Raw genomic sequence first — 17,273 nt, forward strand, 5'->3', positions numbered from 1 at the left:
TATGTGAAGCACAAAATAATGTATAACACGTATTTTATCTATTTAATTACTTTTTTATTTAAAAAAAATTATATATACCTAAAATATTGAATTAAGTTTACTTAAAATTCAATTAAAAGCGTTGTTTTAGGAATATAATATTACTCTTGAGTTTTTAAATAATATTTACCTGCTAAAATTACTTTCCATTACTTTGGAAAAATGAGAAAAACAAAATTAAAATAAAAAATAATTATTTAAAATAAAAAACAAAAAAAAACATTGGTGGTAAGGACAGGTGAAGATGGAATAGAAAAATTAAAAAAAAAAAATTAGAGGTACTTGGGGACTATGTGACAAAGGACTGAAAGAGCGCAATGGGAATAAAAGGAAGGATAGCGATTGGAAAGGAAGCATTCAGTTAAAGGGGGAATTACTATGTAGTAAAAATAAAAAAAATATATATAAAAAAGAGGGAAGTACTATGTAAACTTAGAATAAAGGAAGAGGTTAGTGAAATGCTATGTATGGATTTCTTGTTGTATGAAAGTGAAGCATTGACGAAGGTAGTAGGAGGGGGAGTGAGATTGAGACTTTTGAGATCTGGGTATGAAGAAAGTAAAATGGACGGATAAAGTGACGAATAAAGAAATAATGAACAGCATTAAAGAAGATAAAGTACTTACACGGGAAGTACACAAAAATAAGGGAACTGATTAGGACATGTGGTTAAAGGAAGTAGAATCTTGACAATTGTAAATGGATATGTCAATCGAAGAAAGAGAAGGATGAAATTAACAAATGAGGTGAAGCTTGGAAACTACCAAGAGACGAAGGAGAAAGCTTGGGATAGAAATGGTTGGAGACAGCGATGGAGTAAGGGACCTATCGCCAAGCAGATGAATTTTTTCCTGAATTTTCTACATTCTCCTTTAATCAACACGTAAACAAATACTCAGTATTTATAAAATGAAATCTTCAAAAGCGTTATTTTACTCTTGAGCGATTTTATTTGTTTATCATCTCCAAATTATTACATAATAATTGTTTCATTTAAATATTATTTTTGTACATAATACGAACTATAACCGATTATATTTTTGAATTAATTATTCTTGTACCTGATAATATTATTCAGAACAAAGTTTTGCATAGGTTTCCTTCATCTTTTCATGAAAATATTTGGGGCTTTTACATATATTTTTTTTATTCATGTAATTACAATCATTTATTATATTCTCTTTATGTTATAATCTGAATAAAGTATTTATTTTTTTATCAACAAATTATTACAATAATTCTGATAAAAACAATTATTAGGTAGATTTCATAAGAAAGCTACTTATTGTAAGGGTACCATGATTCGAATCCCGGAAAATTTCGGCATACCTTCGCGTTTCAAATTCCCCCATACCCCAAATCCATCATCAGCTCAAAAGATTATATATATATATATATATTTCACTTTCTCGTAGACACGATAACTGTCATAATTTTGCGACAATCACTTTCAATTTTATACATAAAATATAACAACCCAAAATCTCGGTCGAGTCCATTAATGGGTAAAATCGGACCATGTGGGAGGAATTGGGGGGAGGCTTTTTCGAAAAAACAAAATATTGCTATAACTTTCTTATTAAGTGAAAGATCAAATTCATTTAAAGTTCCTACTATTCTTTGAATAAGGGCCTAAAACATATTGAAGTAAATTTTTTTTATATTACCAACTACTGGCGCAGGGGGTTGAGAAAATGGGGTTTCGAAAACAAAAAAGAATCATACCTCCCTTAATAGGCACAGTATCGAATCGCTTTAAAATGGTCCATAGTCCTCTAAACATTACCTAAAACTCTTGTCTGGAAAAAATTTTTATATGATCAACCCTTACGGCAAGGGATGGCCAAAATATTGCTGGAATTGTAAGAAGATGGAACTTGTCGTATCCTAAACATCTGAAACATTTTTCACATGCAACCATTGTCATATTGAGTAAATTTGAAATTTTTCTTAATTTTAAGGAGGAAATCTTTTTTATTTCCTACTTAGTATTGGTGACATCTACCTCCGCCTTACGGAGTGCCGAAAGGATTTTTTTTTATTCTGGATTTGGGGTTTATTTCATTATATTGCTGGTTGGTCATCTGACTCAGTTTATTGTTTATTGAGTTGTATACGTAGAGTTTCTCAGTGAATTTAATTCTTAGTTTTTTATTGTTTTTTACTTTATTTAACGGAAAAAGTAATATTTTTTGGGAGTTCGACAAGGTGTTCCCTACCACCGTTATTTTTTAATCTTTATATAGAACTAGCAATTAATGATGTTAATGAACAATTTAGATTAATATTATGAAATATAAATTTCTGATATATTAAAATATCAGCAAATTGGTAAACGAGCAAATATAAAATAAAATTTGATAATGACATTCTATTCCAACAAATTTTAAATGATAATTGTTGATTCCTATGTTGGTCAAACTGATTCCCTCCCAACAAAAACAGCAATTGAGACCACCATAATGAAAAGAGGAATTTTGTATGACTTAATTTTTTTAATTTTGACGATCAATGTTTTATATATATACTAGTATTATTTTATTTATATGACTTAATACGGGAAGTAAATATTATTACATACATAACTAACTACCGTACTTCACTGAAGATGGAAATAACTTTCTGAAAGCGCTAGAACGTGTATTACTACTGATAATTGTTAGTAAGCGGTTTTATAAATTATAATCATAATTCTATAAAGAATATAACTTTTTTTTTGTTTAGTTTTCTCTTTATTCTTTTACTATTTTTTAATTTTATATTTATTAATTTTATTTTTATTTAAAATTAGCAGAGCCGGTAGATTTGAGTATGTACATAGATTAAATAAGCACAATTGAAAGTTTGATAAAACATTAAAACACTGAACATTACGTAACTTCACAAAATTTAACCTTTCATTTTATAGAAGTCAAAATGTAAATAAATCCGATTGTCAAAATAATAGCACTACCTAACGGATTTAATTCAAACTACTTTCTAAACACAGTAGTCGGTTCAAAATACCTCTAACTTTCTTTCTACTGATCATATCGAGGATTTCAATAGCTTTAAACCTTCTTCGGACAATGCGGAGCATTTTGCAAAAACCCGTATGTAAATTGGTTCAGTAGTTTTTTAGTCTATAGCGGACACACATGCGAACATTTCTTTTTATGTAAATAGAAGAAGGAAGTCTGTTTGTGTATTTCTTTCGTAAATATCTTTACACCTGCGCCAACTAGCCGGTCCATGTTTATCAAAAATATTTCTTTTTACGTAACTAATATATATTTTGAATATGGGCCAAATCGGCTCATAAATGCAATTTTTCCATATATTCAATTCCAGCGCCATTTAGCACGTCCATTTTTTGCAGAGGTTTTTCTTTCCATGTAAGTAACACATATTCTGAATATGAGCCTAATCGAAGTATAAATACAATTTTTCGAAATATCTCGACCCCCAGCGCCACCTAGCGGGTCCAAACTAATTCAGAAACCTTTTCGGGCGTGAGCATAGTTCACCAAAATTTCATCGCAATCGGATGAATGGTATAGGAACGCATACAGATAAACAAACAAATATTTATTTATGTGTATATCTGAAAAATAATAAAATAACGCTTTCCTTGTAAAAAAAAATTCGTTTAAAATACGTAAACGCGAAAAACCTTCATAAAAAATAAAACGAAAATAACGTAAATGACGCAAAGAGACTTTAAAAAAACGTGAGTTAATGCAGTCTGGGATAGATATAGAAATATATTTTATTGTTTTCTTTTAAGTTCCCAGGCTTATCGTCATCTTGAGTTTCATGTGAAACTACTTTGATTATCAGAATGAATACAACTTACAGTGTAATAAAATATTAAGTAATGATAAAATAAAGAAAATATTATATATTTTCCACAAATGTATTTATTATACTCGTATGTATATATATATATATATATAGATTAACGTTTGTAAAGGTGTAATACCTGAAAATCAAATTTAGGACCCCCTAATTATTTTGTAAATACAGTTTTTATATTTTATCTTAACAGATACATTACGATGTGATTATATACTCTTTTTAAAATTATATTTTGACAAAAAATTAACATGGAACAAAATATATTGCTATTACTCGACGATCTAACTAACTGTAAACTTAATATTGATACTATAATAATCAATTTTGTCTTCTATTTAATAAGGGTCAAATTTAAGGGCTGTAATAAGTTAGTACTTATCGTAAGTATTCGAAAATTTCATTAAGAAACATTACAGAGTTACTGACAGTTGCATCAATGTTTATGTGAAAGCAAAATTATTCAAGATGATGGCCTACTTTTATCCTTCTTTAATGATATTTTTTTTCAAATTATAGTACACATATGACAGAGATATATTAATATATCAAACCATACGTGTGATGTTGAGTGACAGAGCTGCTTGAACGAGATTAAAGACTGCAGTGTCAGCCATAATTTGAGACAAGGCAACAAGGCATAATTTGAGGAAAAGGGCACGGAGGCTGGAAGTCTGAAGTTGACCTGAGGCGGAGCGATCGATGCCGGATGGCTGTGGGCGGCCAGCTTTAGTGGGTGGGCGGCGGGGGGCTCCTCGCCGATGATCCCCTGGGGACGTCGCTCTGGCTATTCTAATTCGGTGATAAGAGCGCTCGGGGGTGATTGTGTACATACCATGTGGGTTAGGTCTGGCCCCTGCCTGTCTAGAGGGGGAGGTTTTTTAGCGGGTGAGAGCCCTGCACTTGCAGGCAGAGCGGGCCTGGCGGCGGCTGGCAGAGCTTTTTCCTTCCCCTACGGAAAAAAACAAAATATATATCTCAAACCAACCAACCAACTCAGTATATTATCAAAAAAGATTAGATCCACAATGCGCGTTCTACGCGCATTGATCTAGATTCCAATTTTTGCTTCGTGTAATTCATGGGTGTTAGTTGACGCCAACAGTGGTGTGTTTTGTTAATACACTTTCCCAGATGAGACCACGCTTCATCTGTAAAAAACCTAATGTCGAGGATATCTATGGAGTTTTTGTCTATAAAAAGTTTAAACCATTGACAATAATTAATTAATAATAGTCTTTTGGCATGATTTGTAGGCTTCAGTTCACTTTTCAGAAAACTTGTGTTTCATTAAATAAGTATATATATCAGCTTCACGAAAGACGTCTTCATTGAGAAAAATGCGTCCCTTTGACCGAAAGAACCATTACGTTCCCCGCAACTATCGATTCCGGTAAACGAGATGAAGAACGTTCAATCACAACTCAACAACTGACGTCTTGGTTTAGTACTCTGTAACGTCAACTAACCCACAGGGATTCTCTGACAAATTCTTTACAATCTCCTCTCTTATGTAAAATAATAAATGTAGCAAATCAGTTTTAACAGTTATATGTTTTCTGTCGTGATTTTTTTTTTATTGTGATACAATACAATAGATAACTTTAATTAATATTTAAAAAATTTCTATATTTTATTCAATACAAAAAGGATGAAGATTAATCTTGAAAATTAAATTTATTTTTAATTTTTTCTTAACGATTATCAAAATTTTTCTTTTAAATCAGAAAAAGGTTTTATGTTTTTTCCAATTTAAAAATTACTTCTCATACAAACTTATTTTTTTAAATTAATTATTTTTCGTTGATTTTTCAACTAGGAAATGCTAATTACTTATGTATTCATGAACCCACAGAAAATATTACTGCATTAACTAAAAAAAAAAGAGAAGAAAAATATTCGTAAAGAAGTGGAAAGCTAATGCTGATAAGTGTAAGCTTCTTATTTAGGCCTAAACCAAGAATGATACAGGTTTTTTAGAGCGTCTCATTCTAAATTAAGGGTACCTACCACCTATTGACGTAATGCTTTTATAACAGTAATGAGGCGAATGTAGGTAGGCTGGCTATAGTATAAATAAAATTCATCATGCTTGCTTCAGTTAAACAGAAAAAAAGAAAATTTGAAATCGGCAGTATTTTCTTTTCTTATTTTTTTTCTCTCCACATTTCCCCCTATCATTCATTCTTATACAAATCATATTTGAATGAGCAAACAGATTTTGTTGAATAAGAGCATATTTTAAAATATATCTCAGTACTGATTTTTTAAATTTATTTTATTACGGCATTCATTTTGAAAGTTTTTATCGTAAAAATTCATGTAATTGAGTATAACTGGGTAGATATGATTGCTATTGTAATAACATTTAATTAAAGTTAATTGATTTCAGAATTATTTTTATCAAACGACCTTTTTTTAACATTTAAAAAAATAAATTTTCTCGCAATGAGTTAAATTTATTTTTGCAAGCCCTCAATAAAAATATATAAATAAATCATAATATTTATTATTATTAAAAAACAATTGAATTTCTGGAATGATCTTATCTAAACTTATATAAAATTTTTAACCTTATTTATGCATAATGAGTGTCATATGTATGTTGGCACTTATTTTTTAGTAATGAGGTGTGCGGGCATCGATTACTACGATCATTTAGTCCGAATGGGAATTTGTAGCGTATGAAAAATGTCATACCTGACTGGGATTCGAACCCAGGACCTCCGGGTGTGAAGGGCTGAGCCGCTACCACTCGCGTCACGGAGGCTGGAAATTTGCACTATTCCATCCAATTTTTTTTGTTGATTAAACTAAGGATGAGTCATAATATAATTTCCAAAGAAAATCCTTCTCTATTTTCTAAAAAGAAAAAATAAAAGTGTATATTGGACTTCAATAAAGCAGGAACGAAAATTCTAGACTTAAAAAATCGGAAATTAATCATAGAAATTAAAAACAAGTCTTACGAATGAAGGATTTTGACGAAAAAGAAGTTCCAAAACAAAAAAAAAGATAATAAAAGAATTCAGTAAAAAGAACAGCGAAAGGATTAAAAATATTGGAAGGAAAGGGAGAGGTGAGCGACGATAACAAAAGTATTTAAAGAAAATCAATTTCACTTTTTTTTTATTAATACATTTTTTTTACACTAATATTTTCGTTAATATCATTAAAATAAGTTTTTTAAAAACTCTTACGCAGACCGATAAGCTGGAAGAGGAACGTGTTATTCCGGACCATCCGTTCGGCGTCAAAGTTGTCACTCGACGATCGAACAAATACTACGGATTATGAATTTTATCAGCAAGTGCTTAGAAGAGAAGATGTATTGCTCAGCTGTTTTTCTAGACGTCCAGCAAACCTTTGATAAGGTCTGGCTTTTTCACTTAGACAGTGAAAAAGGAACCTTCCTAGCCGTATTATTTGATCATATAAAGCTACTTAGATAGACGTTTCTCTCAATTGAGGTACAATCCAGGACCTGTCGGTATTCTTTGATACCGAGTCGGGTGTTCCTTAAGAGTCAGTTCTAGGACCTGCTTTATTTTCGATCTTCACAGCGGATACGGATTTCAGATACTTATTTTTTTTTTAGCCTCCAGGACCAACGTTAGACATTGCTTTAAATGATGAGATGAAATGACAATTTTATATCGTGTGAAAATGCCATGCCTGGGACGACGAAAGGCTGGGACGCTACCGCTCGGACCACGGAGGCCGGCGTGGGTACTGACCTTATCGGAGCTTCTAATTGCTGCAGACTGTGTTGAATATAATTATAATGAATGGAAACTGAAGGTAAATCCGGAAAATTCTACAACTTTACTTTTGCATACGTATACATACATTTATGATTCTTGAGAGATTTCAATAGAGACCTTTATTTGCATACAATTTGTTTATTGTAATCAAATTTATTTATGGTCCAAGTTAATTGGGACTGATTGTAAATGAAATTAATTTTACTGGCAAAAAACTGTTGTAAAATAAACCTAAGAAAGTCACCTGACTGAAAAAGCAGATATTTTTTAAATTTTAATTAGTGTAAAGGGTTGCGTTCTATCCAATGATTTTTTTAACAATTTTTATTTTTTTTTAATTTTGTACTTTTTCGATTATTATATGATGATGATTGCTTTTTAACTGGTTTGGATTCTTAAAACGAGAAAAAAAATTCTGTGAGATTGATATATATATATATATATATATATATTAAATCATGATTTATATATTAATATTTTTTGGATTCAGGTTATAAGGAAAAGTATTTATTCGTAGATATAATTCAATTTAATATTCAACACAAAAAATATTTTTAAAGATATACAAAATATATACATATGTATATATTATAATAATTAGATGTAATAAATGTACTTAAAATACTCTTGAACAATTGATTAAAGAAATTTATCATGTTAAAAAATAGACAATACAGAAAGAGAACTTCTTGAAATTTTATCAGTAAAATTAGTTACAAGAATTATTGTTAAAAAAAATGAAACTTAATTCTATAAATCAAATAAATAATAATAAAATTATTATTATTACTACTATAAGCTTAATAATATAAATTTCATAATACTGATTTTTAATGACATTTTTTGCATTATGATATTATTTTAAGATATAAGATTCATGGTAATTTATTAAATACTAAAATATTTCCTAGAATATCAGAATAAATGAATCTTTTTAACACTGACAGCAGATTCAGGTCATAACACATGATTTTAATCAGGATTTTTTTTCTTTTTAAATATAGTAATTTACAAATGAACCTTTATGAATAAACATTCTACATATTTTTCTATATAAACTACAGTAACGTTATATACATAATAAAAATATCTTTAAATTAAAAAATTTTTTTATTCTTAAAATATATCAAGGCTAATACAGATTAGTTTATTTAAATAATTAAAAATACTAATAATCATTTATTTATAAATTTCAAACACCAAACGAACCGTATATAGCACTGTATACATGCAGGAACATCTTTTTTATACCTTGCAATAATTTTGTTAAAAATAAATATATACTTTCATTTAAATCTGCGCAAACGGCAATACTTTATCAGTTAATTACAAAAAATAATAAAAATATATATTTGGAAACCAATCAATATTAAATCCATATCGATAAAATTATTGTAATATTTTTCACCAATGACATAGAGTCTGTTAGTCGAATCGTTAAAGAGATGGACATAGCAAGATGTACGTATAGCGTAGTTTAATAAACTGCCCAATGGTTGATCTTTCTTTTCTGTTTAGCCTCCGAAACCACTGTAAGGTATTACTTCAGAGGATGAAATGAATGAATGTAAATGAAGTGTAGTCTTGTACAGTCTCAGATCGTCCATTATTGAGATGTGTGGTTAATTGAAACTCTACCGCCAAACAACGCCGGTATCCACGATCTAGTATTCAAATCCGTATAAAAATACGTCTTTATTAGAATTTGAACCTTAGAACTCTCGACTGCGAAATCAGTTGATTTGTGATGACGAGTTCACTACTAAGCCAATCCAGTAGGTTAGTGATTGATCTAATAATTGATATATACTCGTAGAAGGAGCTGTACGCATGACGACTTCCCTTAAATATCTATCCATTTACCTACAAATTGTATTTTAAAAGACTAAATGTAATTAAAAGTAAAACTTTCTTCTTAAACACAAGGATTAGGCTTATGCATATTCCGAACTCAAAATGTGCTATTGCTATCTTTTACGTTGTCTTCCAATGTCTCTACCTCCGCGTGGCTGATATTTTGTACTTGTATGGGTATCCTATTATCAGACGTTCTCTCCAGGTGTTGCTTCCATCGAGTGTGGTAATCTGTCATTCTTTCATTCAAGCTATAAATATCCAATACGGTTCTTATTTCTTCATTCCGTATCCGATCTAACCGCGTGACGCCCTTCAGCCCCTTAAAACCTTTATCTCCGTTGCCTGTATTTACTTTCTTCTTTTTGTGATAACCCATGATTCGCTTCCAAAAAGAACTGGAGTGGCCATAATCTTATAAAATTTTAATTGTGTCCCTTTACTACCTCAGTTAATTAACGTCCATCTTATGTTATTACAAATAACTTGGAATTTATTTAATTTGTTACCTACATCAAAGCTGATACACATCCCAAATAATTGCTGTGAGGCTCTTGTTCAAGTACTATATTTCCAGTAGTATCTTTGAACCAACCCGGGCGCTTACCCCTGAATATCATACTCTTTGTTTTGCTAACAGAAATTGTAAGATTATAAGCCTAGCATAATTCATTCAGCGTATAAACAGATCTCTGCAGATCGTCTTCCGATTCTTGTATTATCCATATATCATCTGCAAGTAGTAAACTATTTTGGCAGTTGTAAAATAAAATTATTTCCGTTAAACTTCTAGACCAGCCCACGGGATGGGTATCTAGTGGTAAATACGTATTCAGAAAACACTTGTTTCACAGATGATTTTACAAGTGGAAGATTCTGAGGTTCAAATCCTAGTAAACATTCGTACTTTTATACGGATTTGAATACTAGACAGTGGATACCGGTGTAATTTAGTGTTTGGGGTTCAATTAACCACAATTGTCAGTAATGGTCGGCCTGAGTCTGTACAAAGACTACTTCACCTAATTTAGATGTCGTACATATCATCCTCATCTCATCGTGATTATGGAAGGGGGGTTGCTTATTGTTCACTAGTTGAAGAATAGTTGCAACTAAATTTACTAAATTGCGAAATTTTTTTTGCGATTGAAGCTCCTAAGGGTTACATATCCATAATCCTTTCTTTTTCAAAATTCTTTCGTTGTTTTCCTTAATTTTTCTCTCCTTTCTTGTGTCTATCCATTATGTTTCCTTTTCTGTTTTCCTGAAAATATTTAAAGCCATAGATTGTTTTTCTAAAAGACTGACTATAGAATTTATTTTTTGGATATATTTAGTATCTTTAAACCTTTTTCAATTTCCTTGAACAAGTTAATTTTAGTTTTCCTTTTTTCCAAAAAAAGATAAGTTTTTTTTGTTAATGCTAGTTTCATCAATTCTAAGTAAGTGAAAATAGAATTTGAGTCGTCTTTTTCTCATTACATGGTATATTCTTTCTAAATTATGGTAAATTTCTTCTGATTTTCTTAATTTATAAATATTACCTTCCAGTTTTGGAGCGTAGATTATTCTTAACACTTTTTTCAACTTTTACTAGATTTTTTCTAACAAATTCCGGAAGGCTTCCACAATTTACAACGTTCGTAATAAAACTTCGATGTTATTTACGCGTTTTTTAATAAGATTTTTTCTTGTAAAATGATAAAACAATTCTATCTACTAGCGTTTCCCAACTTTTTTTAAAACATTCGGAATAATTATTTTACCTAAATTGAAATTTTCATTGTTTGGATTCTACTTTTATTATTTGAAAACTATTCTAGTTTATCGTATGGAATTTGAAGACCAACTTAGCGTATAATATGATGGAAAATAATGTTTTCATTATTTTATTTTATATAATGCAATCTATTCTAAATTGTATATAATCTTTGTATTCATATAACTTCCCTGAATACTACATAGTTTTAAATTTCCTATACGAGACGGATCGTCTGAGTATTTAATTAGGATATGTTTTTAAAATTTTTTTCATTGAAATATAACTGGGTTAAAATACATTTATAATGTTAAACTACAAAAACGTATTTAAAAAATGGTAATAAACAGTGAAAAAGGAAATTAAGGTAATATTGTTCTAAAAGATTTGTTTATCTCTTTTGTTAAATTTAATTTAATGATTATAGTTATATTGATTATAAATTTGACGACAGATATCGCTTAGTAAATTTTATAATAATTTTTGACAACTCAATGTCATTCTAAAAATCAACGAATAAATAAAATTTCGTTATTCCATCATAAGATATGATAAAAGGAACTGGAAATTAGAACTTTATTTTTGTAACGGGTCTAGCTAAAGCGGAAAGAGCTCACTTTTCTAGTCAAAAATATTTTTATCATTTACTCTGGCACTTCCAGCGTTCGTTATGTAGGATACAATGTGTAATCAGCAATCTCCCCCAGCATGATTCACACATCAACCCCTGGGCAAATACTCCATACAAAGCGGCGAATGGTTCATATATTTACTGAACACACTTTTCAGTATATATTTATTATATTTTGAAGAGATTTAAAAATTATTTAAAAAAATAAAATCGACATATATTTATTAAGTTATAAGTGTTTCATAATTAACGCCTAGCAAAAACTACTGAGAATAAATTACTGAAAATTTGTATACACGTTCTTCTGATGGTGTGTACTAAGAACGGATTTTTTGAAATTCTGAGTTTAAAGGATTAAAATGAATTTTTGAAACCCGACAATATTTTGAATTTCTCGGTAACAAATGTAGATATCTATCTATGTAAATGTGACTATGTAGAATATTTAAAAACTTATTTTAAAATTTTTCGAAATTTAACCTCGAAAGAGATAAAGAAGGTAAAAAATTTTTAACAATGATTGAAAATTTTCCCCATTCACGACTATACTAAATTAATCACTACATTTTGGTTTGAAAATACACTTCAGATAAATATCTAAAAACAATTTTCTGTTATTTTTTTTTTTACTTTCGAGTTTTTAAGGGTGCGACGGGATACGGCACAGCGTCGCAACCAATAAAGTCAGTGCCACTGTTGCCTTATGTGCGATGCGATCCGTTGCTTGACTAAAATACATGAAATAAATAAAAAATTGACTGCAACGTAAAACGCAAGTACCCACATAGAGCGACCGAAGCCAGCTAGTTAATATACATGTACATTTTTTATTATACTTCTTTTTTTGTAAAATAATTTTTTTCAACAATAAATTTTGTCCAGTTTCTCTGTGTTAACAAGAAAAGGGATTCAGCAGAATGTTTTTAAACTAATACTTTTTTTGATTTTAAACATTTACGGGATGCTAAAAAAAAAATAATGGTTTAAATAAATGGTTACGTAATAATTTAATTCTTTGTTTTTTCTGTTTAGCCTACGGTAATTACCTTTCAGATAATACTTCAGAGGATGATATGTACGAGTGTAAGTGAAGTGTAGTCTTGTACAGTCTCAGGTCGACCATTCCTGAGATGTGTGGTTAATTGAAACACAACCACCAAAGAACACCGGTATCCACAATCTAGTATTCAAATCCGTGTAAAAATAACTGACTTTACTAGGACTTGAACCCTGGAACTCTCGACTTCCAGTTCAGCTAATTTGTAAAGGCGCGTTCACTAGACTAAACCGGTGCGTTTGTAATAATTTAATTATTACGTCTAATCTTAATGTCCCTGATTATATGGGAACGCAGTTTATTAACACAAACAAGATCGTTGAAAAATTTTAACCAAAACATTTAATTGAATTTTTATGAAAGATATTGCTTTTAAAGTAAAAACCGCAGAATTTCGAGAGCGGTTTCATTAATGAATTAGCGGTTTTCAGTCTGAGTACGGAGATGAATGGTAACGAATGCAAGTAGTTGCAATCTTTCGTGTAACAAATACGTTGATCAAATTCAACATTCATTATATAGAGAGATAGATTTTTCCATATAATCTACCAAATTGAAAAAATCTGTAATAATTACAGATTTTAAACGAAAATACCTTTTTTTCATGAAATTTTCATTAAAAACTATAATATTATTATGTATAATTTTAAAACAGCTTACCAAATTCCAATTTGATTTCCTCCAACACTTTCGGCTATTCTGCCATCTTTAAGAGGATAATTATGACACAACTAAATTACAACTAAATAACTAAATTATAGTATAGTTTTATATATGTTTATAAAACTATAATATAATTTTACATAATTAAATTTTGAATATATATATATATATATATATATATATATATATATATATATATATATATATATATATATATATATATATATATAAACAATTGACCGTCATTTTGTTAAAATTTGTCAAAAGGTAAAATTTTAAGTCTAAGTGGCTACGTCCGTATTGTAATAGTTTCTAGTTTCTTATGAGTTACAATATTAAAATTGAAATGTTTAAGATAATAATATTACTTAAAACACATTTAAAAAAAAATTTACAAACTATTTTTGAAAAATTCAGGTTTTTTATAATACTCTATCAAAAATAATCATCGTTAGAATGACTCTTTACGTGGATAAATAAATTTTTACAAATTAAAAATTCGTAAAAATTTAAATTTAAAAGAATTAAAAATGTAAAAATAAATAAATTTATTTTTATAGATTTTTTGTAGTAGTATATTCTTTTAAGGAAGGAAAAATTTGTTACCTATAGCTAAATTCTTGTACTAGTACACCTCACCAGGAGTTCCTAGGCTAAATGCTATCTAGATTACGGTTGTCCAGTCTACTTGTACAAATATGAAATTATTACGTCTTATACTCATTACTAAGTAACTTCCAAGGCATGTTCTACTGATGAAAATAATGAAAAAAGTTCATATAAACATAGGTTTGGAAACGCTTTATTTTCGAGTTACGGTTAGCGAAAAATTTCACCCGGATTTCAGCTCTTCTAATAAAAAGAAACCCTACTGTGGTTTTTGGGATCCAAATTAAGGAGTAAAGTTGGTGGTTTTTATGTAATTTGAGCTACGAAATAGGATAAACAGTTTTGAGAGCTATAACTCCAGTTATAAGACAAAAACTCTCCAACATTTTAAGATATCCGACGTAAAACACAAACTTCGGTGTCGAAAAATAAGTTTTTTAGGTTTACGGTAAAGCCTTGTTAAATTAATAATAAATGCGAAAGATTTAGTAAAAAAATTGGTAGAGAATTTAATTCTGAGAATACAAATGTAAATATAGACAAAGAAATAAATAAAAACATTTAAAAATCAGAATTTTATTGAAGCAAAACAGACGAAAAATGGAAAGAAAAACCTTTTAATGTAAAGAAAATATTTTATCTATGTATATTTAATAATATACGCAGGTAAAACGAAAAATTACGTAAAAAACTAAATTAAAATATATTTTATTTTGGAAATATTAAAAAAAAAAATATTTTATAGGTTGGCAATACTAACAGGTGGTCAACAGTAAAAATAGTGTACTTTATTTCTATAAAGTTACGGCAAATTTTCTTGTTATTATCTACTGCGGGTTCGAAAACTTGCAGATACTTTGTATAAATTTAATTGTGTTTTTTAAATATCTAAAGAGCAAATTATAACAAATTTATTTCGAAAAAATATAATATCTTTTGGTTAATAATAAGCGTAGTGTAATAGTTTTTATCGAATCTTCTTCCTCCCGTTTATTAGCTTTTTTGTATCAAGTCTCAAAAAAATAAAAAAATAAATCAATTGTTAATATGATCCGTTTAATCCTGCATGATACAGCTCGCTTTCTGTTTACTTTATTTATACTATTCTGTTAAGAATTAAATCCCCTAAACGTTTTATTAATCAGTTTTATCGCTTTATTGGCAATTTAACAAAGTTATCAGAAGTCAAACGTAAAAAATGCGTTTTTCGACTCACGTATTTTGCGTTTTTCGCTAGTTTTATAAAAAAACCATAAAGATTACAGTTCTTAGACTGATGTTTTTAAATTTCTCAGGCTGAATTTCATACGAAACCATCAAATTAGCTTACATTTTTGCGTCTCAAGAATTTCTGTATGCCTTCAAATTTCACGGGAAAAGATGAAATGTAAGCGAAATTTTTCGCCAGTCGTAACTCGTTAACGAAGCGTTTCCGGAACTATATTTATTTGTAGTTTTTTCTTTATTTTTACATTTAAAATGAGCTACCAAAGTATCTGCATAACCTGGTAAATCATTCTGTATTTCTGAACAGTATCAGTAATTTTATTAATACAGAAGCTGTCAGTATTGTGTTCAGAATGAAACCAACTCTTCTCATTAACTAAGTTATATTTAATTCAGCTTTGTTTTTATTTAATTAAAAGTTAAAATTACTTTATTTTAATAAACCCAGTTTGATTTTTGTTTGTATAAAAGATCATAGATACAAATGAGAAGAGAGCAGAGAGAGAATTTTAATATCTATTATTACATTTAAAAATAATTGTTCTATTTATTTTTAGATGTATATCTGCACCGTATAAATTAAAACTTTCATATTTAAATTTTGCAAAATATATAAAAATGTTAAATAAACATTAAAATTTGTTTAAAATAATACTACCCATAAAAATGTAGTTTTTTAAATATAATAATTACCGGCGAATATAGCTAGAATAACTACGATATTAAAAATTAAGTATGATGCTCATGTCAAAAAAGTTGGGTATTAGGTTTTTTTTGCAAATCTTCATATTTTAAGATCCAATAAGTTCATCTAGACCAAAAAGGTTAACATATTCATATTTGGGTATGCACTCGTATGTGCCTATGTAAATCCCAATGCTTTAGGTGTTATATCTCAGAATTGATCGATTTTAAACAAATTTCACAAATATTTCTGTATATTGATCATATTAACCCTTTTTTTTTAATTCGTTAAGGAGGTGGGTGATATCGCGAAAAAACAATTTCAATTTTTTTCTTAGAGAAAAATTTATTAAATCAGATGTGTTACCTATACTGCATATATAAAAAAAAAACTTTTTTCAATAAATCACTTCACATCTCTTAAAATTGGAATATATTTTTTTGTTCTTTTGCTCTACCTCCCTTCGGTTTAAATATTTTCCAATGATTTTTTTGAAAGTTGATACTTCATAAATTAAGCTATCAAAGAATGTTTACAATTTTTTTAAATTATAGACCCGGACCTAAAATAAAGAAAGGGCTTTTGAAAATTTTAATTTTTTTATTTTAGTGTTATTCAAGTGGCTAGGGAAAACCTTTTTACTTATGCTAATTTTTTAAGCTTAATCTATATACAGAGTGGAGCAGAGAAAACGCATAATTTTTAAACCGGTAGTACTTAATGGAGAGTGGAGGGTATTGAATCAAATCATGAATGTACGTGAACAAGCCACATATAATCTAAGACCTGAAAATTTCCATTCGTCAAGAAATTGAAGCTGTGTCGAATGAAATTTAGAGAATGCCATGGAGAACTTTGAGGAGGTTCCGAATTTGCGTCCGACAAGAAGGATGATCAAGTTATACTTGATTGGCTTGGCCGGGAAAGTCATGCAAATGAAAAATAAATCCAAATAAATAATAGATAACTATCATACGAGGTGTGTGAGAAAAGTAATGAGATTGATAACACTGCGGGTGATCTGGCAACACTGTGTCTACCGGTCTGTGCTAGACCGGTTTGTTTATCCCTTCCACATGCTCAGTACGAGTTTCAACTCCGTTCAGCCAACACATTATTTTTGACAGCACTATCAGTGAAGTTGTTTTTGT

At 29.2% G+C, this 17,273-nt stretch overlaps 1 protein-coding gene across 2 annotated transcripts in view; it reads right to left on the reverse strand.

The window, feature by feature from the left end:
• Eip93F (Ecdysone-induced protein 93F) overlaps positions 1 to 17,273 on the reverse strand; it is a 415,494-nt gene that overhangs the window by 228,652 nt on the left and 169,569 nt on the right. The gene's annotated exons all lie outside the window — the stretch shown is intronic.

Source organism: Lycorma delicatula, chromosome 1, assembly GCF_047948215.1.
Source record: "Lycorma delicatula isolate Av1 chromosome 1, ASM4794821v1, whole genome shotgun sequence".
NCBI lineage: Eukaryota > Metazoa > Arthropoda > Insecta > Hemiptera > Fulgoridae > Lycorma > Lycorma delicatula.